The following is a 20,415-nucleotide window of genomic DNA, read 5'->3' on the forward strand; positions in this document are numbered from 1 at the left end:
TCTATTTCTCCAGGATTACATATAAACTCTTAACATACTTGCGACTCTTTATAACTTAACCCCTTTCTTCCTCTCCAGTCTTCTGATATTTGACTCCCTTTTGCACAATCAACAATCCAGTTATACTGACCTACTCCTACTCGCCTGTCTTCCAACACGACTTTCCACCTTCCATCTCCTGGCCTCTGCCCTTACAGTGCCCTATGCCTGGTAGGCTCTGTCCCCTCTTCTGCAGGATGCCTTTTCCAATACACTTTAGCTACTACCACTTTTGTCTCAGATTACCTTCCATTGATTTACCCTGTATATATCTTTTATTCATTATTAAAATGTTATCTCTTCCATTAGAAGGCATAGAGATGGGGTAGCTGAGTGGTTATGGGATAGAGACAGGCCTGGAGACAAGAGGTCCTGGGTACAAATTTGGCCTCAGACAATTCCTAGCTGTATGACCCTGGGAAAGTCACCTGACTCCAATTGTCTAACCCTTACTGCTCTTCTGCCTTGGAAGAGATATTTAGTATGACAGAAAATATGGATTTAAAAAAATAGATGAATGAGAAAATACCTGTTAGCAGCTGAATAATTTTTCTTCTTTGAATAAAATAAACATGTTTAATTCTTTACTAAAAAAAAGAAACTCAAATCCTGGAATAAAATAAGTTATCTTATTACCACAGTATATATATATATACATATATATATATATACACACACACAAGAATATTTGGAATTATTGAAATTCAAATAAATATATGTTCCCTTGAACTGAAATATATTTTACATCATATTCCTTCTAAAAAACAAAGGAAGACCTCTGGGATTTAAATTATGAAATTATTTCTTTCAACTGGGCATAACAAAAGGAAAGATAAAAATGGGTCTTTTGGGAAATGAAGTTATTACCATACTAATTATCTATAACTTGCTACCTTAAAGCTAAAGCCAAATACAGTTGTTATTAATATAAAGGACTAATAATGACTTCAATGAAAAGCATATTTAAGTAAGTTATCATAAATAGATGTAGCCATTTTTATAAAAATATGAAGAATTTACAGAAAACCTTCCCAGAGTAATTTAGTGTCAATTAAGATGATATAATCTGGCCCTATCCTAGCTATCCAATCTTATTTTACTTTTTTTCCTTTATTGCCTAACATTTTCCCTCATCTCTAAGAAGATGACTCTCCTTATCATTCCATTAAAACATCATTTTCATTTCCACCTCCCAACTTTGTTTTACATTGCTACCTTGTCTGAAATCATCCTTCTCTTTTTTTCTACCTAACCAAATCCAAGAGGCAAGGGAATGGAGATGAAAGACTTGGAATAAGAGACTTGAATTTGGGTCCTAAAACCAAGTCACTTGTCTAATCTATTTCTTTATCTTAAAATATGGATAAAGATAACTGCTTTCCCTTCCTTACAAGGTGGCTGTGATCAGTAAATGAGACAATAAAAGAACACATCATAAGGTATACAGTATTGCCCTTTTATCCCTGGTTTCACTTTCCCAGGTTTCAGTAACCTGTGGTCATTCTATGAGAAGGAGGGAGAAAGGAAGGAAGGAGGAAGGAAGAGGGCTGCCAATACAGTCAGTTCTCCTTTCACTTGGAAGTATTTTGGGGGGCAGGGGGGTACACAGGGGTAAAGAGCACCAAATCAAGGGGCAGAAGTGGAGAGAAAGCCCAGTACCGTATAATAAAATTAACATCAATGTTAAAAGTTAAAGCAACACCAAATAATATAGCACCCAAATTTCTAATGGAGAAACTAGGAGAATTGAAGGAAGAAATAGACAGTAAAACCATATTAGTGGGAGACTTAAACCAACCATTATCAAATTTAGATAAATCAAATCAAAAAATAAATAAGAAAAAGGTGAAAGAAGTGAATGAAATCTTAGAAAAATTAGAATTAATAGACATATGGAGAAAAATAAATAGGGATCAAAAGGAATACATCTTCTTCTCAGCACCACATGGCACATTCACAAAAATTGACCATACACTAGGTCACAGAAACATAGCACACAAATGCAGAAAAGCAGAAATAATAAATGCAGCCTTCTCAGATCACAAGGCAATAAAAATAATGATCAGTAAAGTTACATGGAAAACCAAATCTAAAACCAATTGGAAATTAAACAATATGATACTCCAAAATCGTTTAGTTAGAGAAGAAATCATAGAAACAATTAATAATTTTATCGAGGAAAATGACAATGGCGAGACATCCTTTCAAACCTTTTGGGATGCAGCCAAAGCGGTAATCAGAGGTTAAATTCATATCCCTGAGTGCATATATCAACCAACTAGGGAGAGCAGAGATCAATCAATTGGAAATGCAAATAAAAAAACTCAAAAGCGATCAAATTAAAAACCCCCAGCAGAAAACCAAACTAGAAATCCTAAAAATTAAGGGAGAAATTAATAAAATCTATTTAATAAATAAGACAAGAAGCTGGTACTTTGAAAAAACAAACAAAATAGACAAAGTACTGGTCAATCTAATTAAAAAAAGGAAGAAAGAAAAGCAAATTAACAGCATCAAAGATGAAAAGGGGGACAGCACCTCCAATGAAGAGGAAATTAAGGCAATCATCAGAAATTACTTTGCCCAATTATATGGCAATAAATACACCAATTTAGGGGATATGGATGAATATATGCAAAAATACAAACTGCCTAGACTAACAGAAGAGGAAATAGAATTCTTAAATAATCCCATATCAGAAAATGAAATCCAACAAGCCACCAAAGAACTTCCTAAGAAAAAATCCCCAGGGCCTGATGGATTCACCAGTGAATTCTATCAAACATTCAGAGAACAATTAATCCCAATACTATACAAACTATTTGACATAATAAGCAAAGAGGGAGTTCTACCAAACTCCTTTTATGACACAAACATGGTACTGATTCCAAAACCAGGCAGGTCAAAAACAGAGAAAGAAAACTATAGACCAATCTCCCTAATGAATATAGATGCAAAAATCTTAAATAGGATACTAGCAAAAAGACTCCAGCAAGTGATCAGAAGGGTCATCCACCATAATCAAGTAGGATTTATACCAGGGATGCAGGGCTGGTTCAATATTAGGAAAACCATCCACATAATTGACCACATCAACAAACAAACCAGCAAGAATCACATGATTATCTCAATAGATGCAGAAAAAGCCTTTGATAAAATACAACACCCATTCCTATTAAAAACACTAGAAAGCATAGGAATAGAAGGGTCATTCCTAAAAATAATAAACAGTATATATCTAAAACCATCAGCTAATATCATCTGCAATGGGGATAAACTAGACGCATTCCCAATTAGATCAGGAGTGAAACAAGGATGCCCATTATCACCTCTACTATTTGACATTGTACTAGAAACACTAGCAGTAGCAATTAGAGAAGAAAAAGAAATTGAAGACATCAAAATAGGCAAGGAGGAGACCAAGTTATCACTCTTTGCAGATGACATGATGGTCTACTTAAAGAATCCTAGAGATTCAACCAAAAAGCTAATTGAAATAATCAACAACTTTAGCAAAGTTGCAGGATACAAAATAAACCCACATAAGTCATCAGCTTTTCTATATATCTCCAACACAGCTCAGCAGCAAAAACTAGAAAGAGAAATCCCATTCAAAATCACCTTAGACAAAATAAAATACCTAGGAATCTACCTCCCGAGACAAACACAGGAACTATATGAATACAACTACAAAACACTCTCCACACAACTAAAACTAGACTTGAACAATTGGAAAAGCATTAACTGCTCATGGATAGGACGAGCCAATATAATAAAAATGACCATCCTACCCAAACTTATTTATCTATTTAGTGCCATACCCATTGAACTACCAAAATATTTCTTTACTGATTTAGAAAAAACCATAACAAAACTCTTTTGGAATAACAAAAGATCAAGGATATCCAGGGAAATAATGAAAAAAAAAACACATATGATGGGGGACTTGCAGTCCCTGACCTTAAACTATATTACAAAGCAGCAGTCATCAAAACAATTTGGTACTGGCTAAGAAACAGAAAGGAAGATCAGTGGAACAGACTGGGGGAAAGCGACCTCAGCAAGACGGTATACGATAAACCCAAAGATCCCAGCTTTTGGGACAAAAATCCACTATTCGATAAAAACTGCTGGGAAAATTGGAAGACAGTATGGGAGAGATTAGGAATAGATCAACACCTCACACCCTACACCAAGATAAATTCAAAATGGGTGAGTGACTTAAACATAAAGAAGGAAACCATAAGTAAATTGGGTAAACACAGAATAGTATACATGTCAGTCCTTTGGGAGGGGAAAGGCTTTAAAACCAAGCAAGACATAGAAAGAATCACAAAATGTAAAATAAATAATTTTGACTACATCAAATTAAAAAGCTTTTGTACAAACAAAACCAATGTAACTAAAATCAGAAGGGAAACAACAAATTGGGAAAAAATCTTCATAGAAACCTCTGACAAAGGCTTAATTACTCAAATTTATAAAGAGCTAAGTCAATTGTACAAAAAATCAAGCCATTCTCCAATTGATAAATGGGCAAGGGACATGGACAGGCAGTTCTCAGATAAAGAAATCAAAACTATTAACAAGCACATGAAGAAGTGTTCTAAATCTCTTATAATCAGAGAAATGCAAATCAAAACAACTCTGAGGTATCACCTCACACCTAGCAGATTGGCTAACATAACAGCAAAGGAAAGTAATGAATGCTGGAGGGGATGTGGCAAAGTAGGGACATTAATTCATTGCTGGTGGAGTTGTGAACTGATCCAACCATTCTGGAGGGCAATTTGGAACTATGCCCAAAGGGCAACAAAAGAATATCTACCCTTTGATCCAGCCATAGCACTGCTGGGTCTGTACCCCAAAGAGATAATAAAGAAAAAGACCTGTACAAAAATATTCATAGCTGCGCTCTTTGTGGTGGCCAAAAACTGGAAAGCGAGGGTATGCCCATCAATTGGGGAATGGCTGAGCAAATTGTGGTATATGTTGGTGATGGAATACTATTGTGCTAAAAGGAATAATAAAGTGGAGGAATTCCATGGAGACTGGAACAACCTCCTGGAAGTGATGCAGAGCGAGAGGAGCAGAACCAGGAGAACACTGTACACAGAGACTAATACACTGTGGTATAATTGAATGTAATGGACTTCTCCATTAATGGTGGTGTAATGTCCCGGAACAATCTGCAGGGGTCTAGGAGAAAAAACACCATTCATAAGCAAAGGATAAACTATGGGAGTGGAAACACCGAGGAAAAGCAACTGCCTGACTACAGCGGTTGAGGGGACATGACAGAGGAGAGACTCTAAAGGAAACTCTAATGCAAATATTGACAACATAGAAATGGGTTCAAATCAAGAACACATGTGACACCCAGTGGAATCACGTGTCAGCTATGGGGGGTGTGGGGGAGGAAAAGAAAATTATCTTTGTCTTTAATGAATAATGCTTGGAAATGATCAAATAAAATATTATTAAAAAAAAAAAGTTAAAGCAAGAACTCTCTGTATAGAATTGGGTACTAGCTGGATGACCCTGAGTAAGTCACTTAGACCTCTTTGCCTCAGTGCCTCATATATAAAAGGAGCTAGATAAGGAAATGGCAAACCACTCTAGTATCTCTGCCAAAGAAAATCCCAAAGGGGGTCATAAAGAGCCAGACATGACTGAAATGACTAAACAAAATAAAAAGTCTTTAGTAGTTATGGCAAAAGTAAAAACTTAAATCATCTAGTGACTAAACTTCTAGTGAGGAGTCTCTTCACACATAGTTGGGACTAGCTCTCAAAGAACAGATAGATACACAGCTTATTGCCAGACCAGTAGTTGAAGCTTTTCCAGCTTGGTAGGACCTGCCAGAGCTTGTTGGCATAAGGCATAGTTTTTGAGAACCTGAAATCACCTCAATGCCATAATGGGTCATCAGTGCAGAGAGAACACATTCCTAGCATAAGAGATAGCATGCACAAATGCCAGAGGTGAGAAATAGACTATAGAATTCAAGGAATGGCTAATAGTCACTGTTTAGCTGAAATGGAGGGTACATGTTGGAGGAAAAGGTGAAATAAGCCTGTAAGCATAAGCTGAAACTAAAGTGAAGAGACTTAAATGCCAGTGAAAGGAAGTCACTAAAAGTTTTTGAACCCAGTAAGTCCTATGCATGAAGGGAAGATTATTTTGGCAGCTATATGAAAGCTAGTTTGGAGAGGGGAGAGCTTGGAGTTGGAGAGACCAATTGGGAGATGACTGGCTATCAGTATAGGGCTGGGCACATAGCAGATGCTTAGTAAATATGTACCACGATAGAATTCTAGAGATGTAAATGATCTTAGAAATCAACCAGCCCAACCCTCCCTTATAGATGAGAAAGCTCATGCCCTATGAGGTTAGATGGATTGCCCAAAGTCAAGCTAATAATTAATCAGAGTTGGTACTAAAACTAGTGCCCTCTGACTCCATTCCTTGCACTTAATGAATTCAAGATTTAGTCAAAGTGTGACATGACTGACACTTAAAAACATTTTAGTCAATCAAGATCCTATGCAAATCATAATTCAGCAGGTTCTAGTGCATATTTAATTTGCATTTTAATGAAATATAGGGTCTATTATTAAAGTAATGAGAACTCTGGAAAAACTCCAATATGATTATCAGAATGTACCCATTTTAGGTGATCCAGTATATGGATCAATTCAAAATTTAAGTAAATTTACCAAATCCAATAGTCATTTTCCAAATGAATTATCCTTGATAGATCTAATAGAATTAGTTTAATTCTAGACAATACACAACAGAAGAGGTGTGAATAAAGACCCTGGGTAATTCCAGACACCAAACCAATCTTACACCCCCAGGCCCACTTTCCAAGGAACCCTGTTTCACTAAGTCATCTCTTAACATGTTTCAGGAAACAAAGCACAGTCCAGTCTGGACAGGCAGAGAGGTAGGAGGCTTTGGTGTTGGCTTATACTCACATGGAACTAAACCAGCTTTACTAGAGCACAAGCCATGTGAAGGGGAATACTGTGATAAATGCTTGAAATATGAGTTGGAACCAGGTTGTGAACTACTGGGATAACAAGTGTGGCCTTGAAGAAAAGAAAGTTTTGGAAGACAAGGGAAATGTGATGAGTTCTGTGCTTCCGAAAGAGTTATCTGACAAGGTAGCATAGAAGAGAATAGTGTGGAATGAGACATGAGGTGAAAGGACAAGTGAGAGAGGGAGAAAGGGTCGTGTAACAGCATTAGTCAAGTCACAACTAGGGTTGGGACATGAACTGAAATCACAGATGTAGAGCTGAAAAGGTCTTCAGAGGCAATCTAGTACCACCTCCTTATTTATACAAAAGAAAGCTGAGGCTCCAAGGTTAAGTGACTTACTATGGTCACAATGCCAAAGGCAGAACTTGAACCAAGGTCTTCCTGACTCCAAGGCTAGTTCTCTCTATCCACTTGAAACATACTGCCTCTCTATAAAATGGCAATGTGAACATTATTGTATGACAGTATTCAACAACAGCTGCTAAATTCATTTAGCACCACTACTCAGATTAGTGCTAGTCTTTTGTTATAAGTCTCACGAATTGATACTCAATAGTTTAAAACTATTTCCATAAATAAATGACTGGAACTTGGGAACTCTATAACAGCAGTGAAAAAAAAAGAGAATGATAAGCATCACAAATCTCCCACATCGACACTACATCCATCATCTGGAATGGGAATTAAGTTTCAAGAGTACTATGAATAGTAGCAGACAACTTGATTGAAAATTCCCAACCAAAATTAAGAACAAACTTTGGATTTTCATGCTGAAGATTATCAGTTGAACATTAGGGAATTTACTGACTACAATAATTATCTTAAATAAGGATGACAAAATATATAAACTCTCTCTTTTGTTACCTTTAAAAAGACATTTCTGGGAAACACCGAGGAAAAGCAACTGCCTGACTACAGCGGTTGAGGGGACATGACAGAGGAGAGACTCTAAACGAAACTCTAATGCAAATATTGACAACATAGAAATGGATTCGAATCAAGAACACATGTGACACCCAGTGAAATCACGCGTTGGCTATGGGGGGTGGGGGGGAGGAAAAGAAAATGATCTATGTCTTTAATGAATAATGCTTGGAAATGATCAAATAAAATATTATTTAAAAAAAAAGACATTTCTGATTCTTAGTGAGTCTGTACTGTAACTCTTTAGTAGGAAAAACTAAAAATTCAAAATAAAGTTCAGTTCCTGAGTTTCATACCAAACTCCTCATAAATAGCCTACTTTAATTTCACCATTTAGAATATACATTGGACCTCCCCCCAAAAAGCTCAAAGAACTTAAAATTCATTTCTTCCTATTAACAAAAAGGACATCTGATGTATTACTGTTTTCATGAGGCAATATGATTTAGAAGATCAAGGAGTTGGAATCAGTCTGACTTGGAATTTAAGTTCAAGTACATTTCTCTTGACAACATGTAATAATGGGAAAGTTACTAAATCTCTGTCTAATCTCAAGTAATTTTGTCTATGTTATAAATGGCTCTGTGACCTTCACTGCTATAAGGAATTCATTTTCACACCTTTGAAATCACAATTCCCTGAAATATTGTTTTGATACTGCTAACAATATGTCATGATTTCCAGACAAATTCACTTCAGACAAACAAAATTATGCACTAGATAAGGCAAGAGGATAGTAAAAAAAAAATGACAGAATCTGAAAAGTAGCATCAATTCTCCCGTTATGATATAATGGCAAGAGTACTGGTGTTTGTAAGTTCAAGAAATACTTGTGCTAGAAGAAAAGTAATGCTGTCCCAAGACAAAAATATTGATTGTAAAAAATTTAGAAGTATATTGTATAGTATATTGAAGATAGCCAGATGGCTTAGCCAGGTCCTGGAGACAATAGGTCCTGGGTTCAAATCTAACATCAAACGCTTCCTAGATGTGTGAAACTAGCCAAGCCACTTAACCCCAATTGCCTAGTCCTTACCATTCTTCTGCCTTAGAACAGATATTCAATATTGATTCTAAGACAGAAGGTAAAAGTTTTAAAAAAAAATTTTAAATACACTGAACCTACTACCTTACATAGGTGATCAAGGTTACAAGAATATACCCTGGATTAGAATCTCTCTTTCCTTCAAAACTTTCAAGCAGTATGGCACAGTGGGCAGAGGACTGGACTTTGAGTCAAGATGACCTAGATGTGAGAGGCAAGAGTCTCACTTATTATCAAAGTTAATGTCGGGTAAGTCACTTAAATCTTTCTGGGTCTCAGTTTCTTCATCTGTAAAACATGGGAGGATAGACTGAACAACCTCTAAGATTCCTTCTGGTTCTAAATTAATGATCCTATCATGAGAAAATGCATTTAAAGTTCTTTTTTAAAGTTAAAGGACTATATGAACAAACACTCTTACTAATATCTTTTCCATGAAACTTTTCCCAGTTTCAGCATTATACACTGATTGATCCCATCTCCAAACTCTGCCAGCACTTAAACATATACTTTTATGCATTATCCTCTTTCATATACATATAGTTTCCCAACATATACATATGTCTTCCCAATTAAGAATTGGAAGTGATATACATAAGATATTTGATAGAACTGTTTTACACTATGCTTGTATACCACAAACATAACAGTATTATAAGCATAACATAAGATAACAAAAACTATTATTAAATCTGCATGGTTCTCTTCCTTTTCAACAGCTGCAAATATTCCCAGCTTTCTGGCAGGTCTTCTGATAAATGATTATTACATCAGTAGGTCTCTTCATGATGAATGTATCTCCTCTATAAAGTGATTAATCCATATGTAAAAAGAAATCCATATTCTGAAAAGTATGACAAATGGTATCACTCTCCAGACAAGAGCCTTCTAGTTTAGGGCCAAATTTTGTGACAAAGACTTTTTTTTTTCGTTTTTAACACAACCACCTCAGAAATTTCTACAGTAGGTTGTTGTTATTTTTTAAAGTCTTATTAAATTGGTAATAATAAGGACTCAGGTCTTGCAATCTTCAGTTATTCAAGACTTATTTTTGCAACAGAATTTGACTGTAATACTGGAATGCATTAACTATACATTTTTCCACTTTCCATGGATAAGCCCCAGGACCCTATTTAAAAAAAAAACAAATGTGTTCTCTGAACAATTGTGTACATTCTTCTAACCAGAGGATCAGGCAGATGTTCATTCAGGAGCTCAAGTGTACCAGAAAACTAAGTCTATACTTCCTTAGGCAAGCGCTTTCCCAGAAATACATTCTGATCCCTGGCACAGATGCTCCACCTGTACCACCCCTTTTTACATCTATTGGACAGATTTCTAAGGTTGAGCCTTTGTAGAAGAAAGCAACAGAAACCATCTCTTCTAGATGCTTCTGAAAAAAAAAAATCACTTCCATTTAATTACCTTCAACTGCATGGCCATCCCCTTTCGAGGGGGAGGAAAAAAACTTTTCTCGAATGTGCAATGGCACATTCAAAAAGAAGACCTTATTGCCTGAAAAAGTAGAAGAAACTGATTTTCCTCCCATTTTTGGCCAGACACATTCATGTAATTAAATGTATGTAGTCAAGGTTAAATAAATAAAGGTTAAGTTGAACTGGACCCTCTCATTACAGTCTTCTCCTCTGCTCACTGATTCCCTCTCATTCCCCAAAACTACTCTTTAAACTTTTTTGCTCTTTCCACAATCACAATAGATAATGTAGCCTCCTACTTCAAGGAAAAGTTGGAGATTATTTGAGAGGAACTTCAACTTCCCCAACTCACATACTCAAAAAAGTTTCACCTGCATTACACATTCTCTCCTCCTTTCTCTTCAGTCTCAGGGTTGGAACTAAGCCTCCCTATTTCTTTTAAGCCTAATCCCACTACCTTTGCCCCAGAATTCATCCCTTCATACCTCCCACAAACACCATTTCTTTCATGTCTCATCAATCTCTCCCTTTCTACTGGCTTCTTTCTGCCAAATAAACTCAAATCTTAGCAATCACCCAAAAGACTTCTTCCCTTGGCTACTCAGCCTATCCAGGTACTATCCCATTTTCCTCCTTCCTATAATAACTAAAGGAATTGGGACCTTAATGCATTGCTAGTGGAGTTGTGAATTGATCCAACCACTCTGGAGGGCAATTTGGAACTATGCCCAAAGGGCACTAAAAGACTGTCTACCTTTTGATCCAGCCATACCACTGCTGGGTTTGTACCCCAAAGAGATCATAAGGAAAAAGACTTGTACAAAAATATTCATAGCTGCGCTCTTTGTGGTGGCAAAAAATTAAAAAATGAGGAGATGCCCTTCAATTGGGGAATGGCTGAACAAATTGTGGTATCTGTTGGTGATGAAATACTATTGTGCTCAAAGGAACAATAAAGTGGAGGAATTCCATGTGAACTAGAACAACCTCCAGGAATTGATGCAGAGAACCAGGAAAACATTGTACACAGAGACTGATACACTGTGGCACAATCGAGTGTAATGGACTTCTCTCCTAGCAGCAATGCAATGATCCAGGACAATTCTGAGGGGCTTATGAGAAAGAACACTATCCACATCCAGAGAAAGAACTGTGGGAATAGAAACCCAGAAGAAAAACAACTGCTTGATCACATGGGTTGATGGGGCTATGACTGGGGATGTAGATTCTAAGAGATCACCCTAGAGCAAATATCAATAATATGGAAATAGGTCTCAATCAGTGGCATGTAAAACCCAATGAAACTGCTCCCTGGCTATGGGAGGGGTTGGGAAGAGGGGAGGGAAAGAACATGAATGTAATTATGGAAAAATATTTTTAAATCAATTAATTAAATAAAATTTTCCAAATAAAAAAAAAAACTAAAGGAAAATAGCAACAATAGCCAGCATTTATATAGTGCTTTAAGGTTTCAAAGCATTTTACAAATATCTCTTTTGTCCCTGGAAGGCAACTAACTTCATTTTACAGATGAGGAAACTAAACTTAACAGGAATTAAGTGACTTGCCCAAGAATGAATCTGAATTCAGATCTTCCTGACTCCAGCCCAGAGTTCTGTCCAGTGTACCACCTGGCTGCCAATAACTAATATATCAACTTCCTTCAAATGCTCCATTCTCCAGGAATCCTCATGCTTCCCCCCAAGTAGAAGTGACTCTCCCTCCTTGAATCTTTTTTTTAAAACCATTACCCTCTCTCTTAGTATTAGTTCTAAGGCAAAAGGCAATCATGCTTAAGTGACTTTGCCGGGGTCACACAGCTAGGAAGTATCTGAGGCCAAATCTGAGCACAAATTCTCTGGACTCCAGACCTGGTACTCTATCCACTGTGCTACCTAGCTGCCCCCTACCCTTCCAGGAGGGTAAAGATTTTGTCTTCTCTGAACATCATTTCCACATCACATCTGTTCCATATACAGCAAATATCTGATGAATGTTTATTGAACTTAATTCTTCTATTAACAACAAAATTTGTTTTTATGTTGAAAATTTTAGAATATTTAGTTACATATCTAAAATTACATGCTTGATTTTATGTACTTAATATGGTGGTACTGAAGGCAGGTGCCTATTTTGTTAATCATGATGTTACAGAACTGGGGTTCCTGGCATTAAATGGGAGCTTACACAGCTAAAAAGGAGCTATATAGAAAAAAATTTTTAATTCTTATCTTAATCTAAAAAACTCTAGTTTTTGAGAGATGGGATCTGTGAACTCACTGGTATAGAGAATGTCCACTGATGAAATTTCCTTTATCGGTGAGAATATGCAACTACTCAGTAATTTCATAGTCTTAGCTATTTGGGACACTGAAAGGTAAAGTGCTTTTTCGAGGGTCACTCACTAATATGTGTCAGACTCTGGATTTGAACCCAAGTCCTTCTGATGCCAAAACTAGCCCTCTATCTACCACTCCATGCTACTTCTCTTACATGTATTTACAATGAATATGTTTTTTTTCCCCTCAAAAGAAAGTCCTAACCATTGAGATGTCAATCTTGCCTCCTACAATAGAAGAATGCTAGAGCATAACACAAATCTCCACTAATACATATCTAAGCAACAGAAATTTTTAAATGATTTTAAAGTAAAGTAAACAAGAGAAAAGATACCATGAAAGGTACCACAAAAGAATGCAGTACATAATCCTCAATTGTTATTGGAAGAATAGATAATAATTGTGATGCAAATCCAACTAGCCTTTTAAAAAATATTATCCAATAACACTCTTCTGATGAACTAAGTACATACCAACAGGAAAGTTTTAAAGTATAAAACATTTTTAAATAGCCTTAGGGAAAAATTAATTTTTTAATAAAATTCTCCCCCAATTACATGTAAAAACAATTTTTAACATTCTCTTTTTTATTTGAGTTTCAAATTTGTTCCCTCCTTTCCACTCTTCCTCACTCTCACCCTTCCCAATTTTGTAGTTTTCTGAAAGTAATTACTACAAGTGAATGTAGGTCTTCTAAGGCTTTTTATTATTATCATTATTATTGCTATAAATATTTATAAGGGAGATGCTATATAAATGTGATATGCACCAGGCACAGTGCTAAATGCTTTACAAATATCATCACTTGGTACTATTATTATACCCACTTTACAGTTGAGGAAAACTGAGGCAAACATAGGTTAAACGACTTGCTCAAAATCATGTTTGCATTCCCAGGGCTTAGCATAATACCTGGCAAATAGTAAGTACCTAATAAATGTTTATTAGCTATATCAACAAAAAATCTTTTTTTTTTTAAAAGATCATTTGTACAGCTTTGCACAAGAACATAGATTTTGGTAACCATTCAATCAATAAGAATTAATACTAAGCACCAGGTAAACTAGGGGTTGAGGATAAAGGCAAAAACAAAACAATTTCTGATAAGCCTAGAAAGGTGGATTAGAGCTGGATTGTGAAGGGTTTTAAATGCCAAACAGGGTAGTCTTAATAGTGAACCATAGGGTCAATAGGGAGCCACCAGAGTATACTCAATAGGAAACTGACAGGGTCAGATATGCACTTTAAGAAAATGGCTGGCAGATGTGTGAAAGCTGGAGAGGCTTGAGGGACTCTAACTATGAGTTTTTCTCTTTCTTTTCATTCTTTTAACAATAAGTGTCTAATAAACCTCCCCAAAAAAGTCTAAGAGAGGCATATGTTTTGTTTTTAAAACAGATCTAGAGGAGCACTACATAGCACAGTGGATAAAGTGCCAAGTTTGGAATCCAGGGGACCTGGGTCCAAATTTGGCCTCAGATAATGCCTAACTGTGTGACCCTGGACAAGTCACTTAACCCCAACTGGCTAGCCCTTACCACTCTTCTGCCTTAGAACTGATACTCAGTAGCCTTTCTAAGACAGAAGGTAAGAGTTTACAAATAAAAATAGGTGTGTGTTTGCATTCCTGCTCTGCAATATAATTCCTGAGCAAGTACTTTGCCTCCATGGGTCTTTAATTTTCTCATCTGAAAAATAAAGTTGCGTGAGTATAGGATAAGGATCTTTCCAATTTCATATTTCTAAACCCTAGAACAGAAAAAAAGTGTCCACTGTGAAACAACTGGTGTCATGGTACAATCAGAGACTCTGTCATCCCCAGGGGGGTGACCCTGATCAGTGGTTTAATCCTTCGGTGTTCCAGCAGCTTTCTAAGACTGTAAATTGCAGAGAAGGTGCTAACCACACTGGGGGATCAATAACCTGGAAGGGAACTCCTGACACCAATGAAATCACAAGATAAGTTCCTACCCCTCTCAGAGACCAAAGACTCCCAACTAACTTTATGCAAAACATAAAGGTATCCAGCTAGTATATCATGAAATTCTGAAAAAATAAATTTGAAGGTATTCATGATATCAGAACTTTGCAAATCTAAAACAAAGTTATTGTATACAGAAACCAGACAAATAATGTTACAATCCATTGAAAGGCTTAAAACTACACAAAGACTTTTGGGATGCTCTATAGTTTAGGGGAGGGGAATAAATGGCAGAAAGAGCCATAAATTTCCATCTGTCTATATCTGGCTATACTTTAATGGAACAAGTCTTCTTTATTTTTCTATCACTCACAGATAAGGTTAATCACTTCCTTTATTCCTGAACAATAATGTGAGCCCCAAGTCTGAGATATCTACTGAAAATTCTCAGAAATGTTTGGGTCACACATTGTATTGAACTAATACTGTCCTGCAATTAAAGAAGCTGTGGTATATAATTATGTTATAATTCAATCATTATCCCTACTTGGTAGCCCTATAAGGGCAAGGATTGTGTTATTTTTTTTCTTTGCTTCCAGTATCTTGCACATAGTAGGTGTCTAATAAATAAATATTTAATTAAATATGTGCTTTGAGGTTGGTAAGATTTAGAGTCTGCTTCCTTTCAGTCTAGATCCCCTCATTCTTATGGCCCCACAATTTGCTCACCCACAGGTAGGAAACAATCATCCACTTGACGGTATATCAAAAAGAAACATTTACAACCAGACTCTTCCAGTGCCAGGGCCAATTCCAGTGCCCCCAAAGGCTATAAAATAGCTATTCTTACAGCAGTCCTCAATCTATGACTTTAAAGAAAATAAGAACTTGAAAAAAATACTGAAAATGTAGCAAACCAAAGTAACTAATGAGATGTCCTAGGAATTGCTATTAGAAAATATAAACATCAGAATCAGTAGAAATATGTTAACAGCCTTCTTCCAAAGGTATATTGGAGCCTTTGTCTAAAATTCAATTCAACCTAGTTGCAATCATTCACTAACTGCCAATTTTGCTTGACACTTTAGATCTAAAGGTTTCACTGCACCCAAACTGGATTTCCAACTCAACCGACTGCAAGGGGGGGGGGGGGGCACTAAAGAGAAGCTAACAACAGCAACACCTACTGACTATGTTGAGTCACTTGCTGAAAACTGTCTCCTTGTAAATTAAGTAAAGCCAAATGGATAAGCAAACTTCAATAAGAGGACTCAAGTTTAAATCAGGAGAGAAGAAAATAAAACTTTTTAGCTATAGAACCAGACATCCCAAAATACTTTGTTTCCTCTGGCCAAACAGGAGAGCACCATTCTAGTCCTTTTCAACATATTGTTAATGGTTTATGATAAATAATTGAGTTGGTAAGGTATTGGAGTATTTTTAATTAAATTGCCTGAATTCCTCAGTTAATACCTAGTTTTGTCATATAATAACCAGGCATATCACTGATAGCAAACTCTTATTATTTAAAGTGTTTCTCTAGGACTACTACTGTTGTCATTAAGTTTCACTTTATCAGTCTGAGAGTGTTCATTCTGCTAAAAGGCAAAAGTGGATTAACTGCTTTCCCAAAGAAAAGTGACAAGTTTTTCTTTAAGGACCATACACAGAACATTAAGAAAGTAAGCATAGTAGTAGCAACATACTATATAGGGCTTTTCTGACTGTACACAGTAAAGAAGATAAGCACTTTAATAGATATGGATTAGTCTTGGAATCAGTAAGACCTGTGTTCAAGTGTTGCCTCAGATTCATCCAACTTGTGAGATCTCAGTGAAGTCATTAAATTTCCCTGTGCCTGGGGCAACCCACTAAAACTATTAGTCAGAGACAAAAGGTATTCCACATGATAATGAAATCATAGGCCTGGAATTATTTTACTTAGAAAACATTCAATATGATAAAGAATTGACAGCTACCAAGGTGTACCACCAGTATTAAAACCATTTAAAAAGACTAGTAAGTATATACTGAAAGGATTGCTTTAAAGAGGGAACTAATACTTGCTCAGGGAGTTATCTCTAGGAACCTAATGAAATCTGACACCTTCAGTCAGAAAACAAATTTGCATTGTAATGTCAGTTTGGGGTATTACCATTTAGAGAAGAGTATAACAGGTTTTATAAGCATTTGGTTAAACACTTTCTTTTCTAAACAATCATCAGAACACTGAAAATTACAAGGGAATGATGGTTAGGAGACATTAATTTCCAGGTACTCCTCCCATGAAAACCCATTCCCTAAATCCCCAGCCAAATCCAGATTTTCCTAGAAATTCAAACATCTCTCATTCTCCCTAAATTTTCCAACAAAGAATACTGCTAAAATGTTAGCCTGACCAACACTGCCTAATTTGCAATCAGAATAGCCAGGACAAATTCCAGAACTGTATGGTATACTCCACATGGAGAATCCACCAACCCAAAACTCCCATTTTAAAAAACATTAATAACATCTCTCATACATGCTTTACCAGGTGCTTTCCTTAACAATTCTAGGAAGTGGATAATGTGTTATTCCCCTATTTTGCAGATAGGGAACCTGTGGATCTGAGTTCAGTGATTTACTCAAGGTCACATGGTTAGTAAAGGTAGGGTCCATATTGGAACAAAGGTCTTCTCATTCCAAGTTCAGTAAACCACTCGACCATGAAAACATTGCAGCTTCCTGTTCAAATACCAATACATGATCTGGTGAAATAACACCAAAAAAAAGTATTACCACCATAACGTTAATTATCCTATCAGTTTGCCTCAGTTACTCTCATAGGGCTCTGACACAAAAATATGAGATGGGTAAGTTTGTATGGGGACAGGCAAACAAGATAACCCTAACTATTAATACTCTCTCCCTGCTCAAATTATCAGATATTTATCTGTTTGCAAGTTGAGCCTCTTAAGTTCTGTGAAGTAGGAACAGTCTTTGAATCCCCAGAACCAACTTAGAGCAGGCACTTAACAGGTGCTTGTGGAACTGCACTGAGTGACCTTGAACAAGTCACAACCTCTCTGGCCTGTTTCCTCTTTTTTAAGATGAGAGAAAGTTAGACTAGATGAACTGTAATTTACCTACCAGCCTTAAATCTCCCATCCTACAGTCATTGGTTCTCTCTGAATATATTTCCCTATTATAAAGGGAAACAGTGGAACAATTTCAGTCCTGTCAATTTTTCAAAGATTTAAAATATAAGGGAAGAAGTTGGGAACAGATGGGGTGCAGGAGGAATTTTTTTTTTTGGCTGCAGCTTCCACTTTCTCCCTTATACCTGCTCCAAGAGAACAGGGATAAGACATCCTCCAGCTTTCCCTCCTCCAGACCCTAAGGAGTGAAATTAACCACCTACCAACGTTTCACTTCTCCCCTACATTTCCCACGATTAAATCATTTAGCACATCCCCTTAGGCACAGTCTACAAAAGGCGCTCATCAACGTTACTTGGGTTCCAAAACTAAATGGGAATATCTTGGGGAAAAGATCAAGGGGATATAGAGTACTGCTAAGTTAGGCACAGAAACAAAATGCATGAGCTCACTTTAAACCACCTCTCCCAGAGGAAAGAACGTTTAGATCAGATCACCAATAAAAGAAACTGTCTTCTCTTCCCCCCTTCCCCCAATCGGTTTTGCAGATTCGGGGTTTAAGGTATGTATGTATATCTATATATATATATTAATTTTAACCTCGAAACAACAGTTTAATTTTGGTTCTCATCAGGGCATTTCTGCAAGAACGGCACCACTCCCGAGATTCAAAAATAAAAGTTTAACCTTTTTTTTCCTTAAATCCTTGTCTCCCCAACAGCAAACGCGCATTCAAACCAAGCAGTAAAAGCAGAAAGGGAGGGGAACCGTACACATCTTCTGCAACAACCTCTCCTGGAATCCCTTTATCTCCCCCCCACCCCCCTCCATAACCTGACACCTGGTGAAGCCACTTACCCCCTTTTAGTTGCGCGCCCCCCCCTCCTCCTGTCCAGCTCCCGGAAGAGGCAGATGGTGTCCAGGAGCTGTTTCCACTCTAGCTCTCTTCTTAGGAGGAGGAGGAGGAATCCTGGCTACAGCAAGCACACACACTCACACACACTCACACACTCACACACGCCACTGACACGCTCCTCTACCGCCTTCTTGGGGTTCTCTGCGGAAAATAAGCAAGGCAGAGATTGGGGAACAGAGGAGAAGAGGGAGGGGAGAACAGTGGAGTGGAAAGGGAGAGGAGGGGGGAGGGGAGAAATCAGTCCAACTCAAAAAAAAAAAAAGGCTTTTTCTGAAAGGGGTATCCAAGGAGAAGAGAGGGAAAAAAGCCCAGAGAAGGAAGGAAAGAAGGAAGGGTTCTTTTATCTATCTTCTAGAGATCTAGGAAGAGGGAGCTATGAAAAGGACTTGAGGGCAGGGGTGGGGTGGAGGGAGAAGCAGGGGTTAGAGTGCCGCCACTCAGGTAAGGGGACGGTGAAGAGAATGGATCCCTCCTCCCCACGACCCTCGCTCCAGCAGCACTTTCCACTACCACCACCCAAAACCGAAGAGGAGGAGAAGGATGAAGGGGAGGAGGAAAAGACAAGAAGGAGATCAGAGACCAAAAGGCGGCAGGGGCGAGGAGGAGAGAGAGGGTCGCGGGCGCCCAGCCGAGCAGGACTGGGGGAGTTGCAGGAGTAAGAGGGGGCGGGGAAGGACAGGTAGGGAAGAGGAGGTCGGAGGGGGCGGGAGGCTCACTGGAAAGGGACGGTACCGGGGAAGGAGACGGGAGGAGCTCCGGGGGAGGGGAGAGGAGGCTGCCTCCAAAGCCGACTGCTTTTCCACCAGGAACCCCAACTCCCGGCGACTCTCAGCGCCGCATTGACTTTCGCTCGCACGCCCGCTCGCTCCCGCACGCACGCACGCACGCACACAACTCCCTAACAAAGTTGCAGCTGCTGCTGCTGCGGCTGCGGCTGCGGCGGCTGATGGTGCTGGTGTTGCTGCGGCTGCTGCTGGAGCTGGTGGTGGCGGCGCGCGCTCGCACACTCGTTCACTCGCCCGCGCAGAACGTTCCCTTCTCACTCCTCCTACTCCCCCCTCCCAACTCTTCCCCACCTCCTCCCCACTTCCCCCTCCCCCCTCCCAACCCTTCTCCGCCCCCTCCTACCCCTTTCCTCTCTTACCACCCTCCCTCCTCCCCGCCTCTCCGCAAGTCTCGGGGGTGAGATCACCTCCAGGGCTGCTCCGCGTCCCCGGGCAAGGTCTCGCGAGAGTCCCGGGAGGCTGCGGGAAGTGGAAGGAGCTGGTGGAAGGTGGTGGGAGGAGGAAGGGAAAGGGGGAGGAGGGCAGCTCGCTGCTCCCGGTTGTCATGACGACGGCCAAGCACCAGATTCCAGCCGCCTGCAGAGAGCCGGGGCTGCAAACGTGGGTGCGCAGCTAGCTAACTCAGTTCTCTCCGGCTCCCCCTTCCCTGCTCCCACCACCACCACCCCCTCAGCCTACCGTGTCCCGCCAAACGGCACAGGGGGAGACTCGCATGACTTCAACATCTGCACGAACGGGACAGATGTGGACCCAAGGAACTGTTTTGTGAAAGAGTACAATGGATCTGATATAATTGAGTCTCTGGCTCAGGGTTAAAGGTTAC

The 20,415-nt window shown here is 38.6% G+C and overlaps 1 protein-coding gene across 47 annotated transcripts in view; it reads right to left on the reverse strand.

Annotated features, from left to right (window-relative positions):
• The window catches only part of SIPA1L1 (signal induced proliferation associated 1 like 1), a 368,156-nt gene extending 348,165 nt beyond the window's left edge, over window positions 1-19,991 (reverse strand). For 9 of the 47 annotated variants that reach the window (XM_056810750.1, XM_056810749.1, XM_056810708.1 and 6 more), the window contains exons 1-2: window positions 19,540-19,853; window positions 18,750-18,948 (exon numbers count right to left, since the gene is read on the reverse strand). The gene's annotated coding sequence lies outside the window, so the exon portion shown is untranslated. Of the gene's footprint in view, window positions 1-18,749 lie in introns of all 47 variants that reach the window. The other 38 variants (XM_056810736.1, XM_056810728.1, XM_056810733.1 and 35 more) reach the window with 13 other exon arrangements.
• Between the last annotated feature and the right edge of the window lie 424 nt (window positions 19,992-20,415).

The sequence above is a fragment of the Monodelphis domestica genome, chromosome 1, assembly GCF_027887165.1.
Source record: "Monodelphis domestica isolate mMonDom1 chromosome 1, mMonDom1.pri, whole genome shotgun sequence".
NCBI lineage: Eukaryota > Metazoa > Chordata > Mammalia > Didelphimorphia > Didelphidae > Monodelphis > Monodelphis domestica.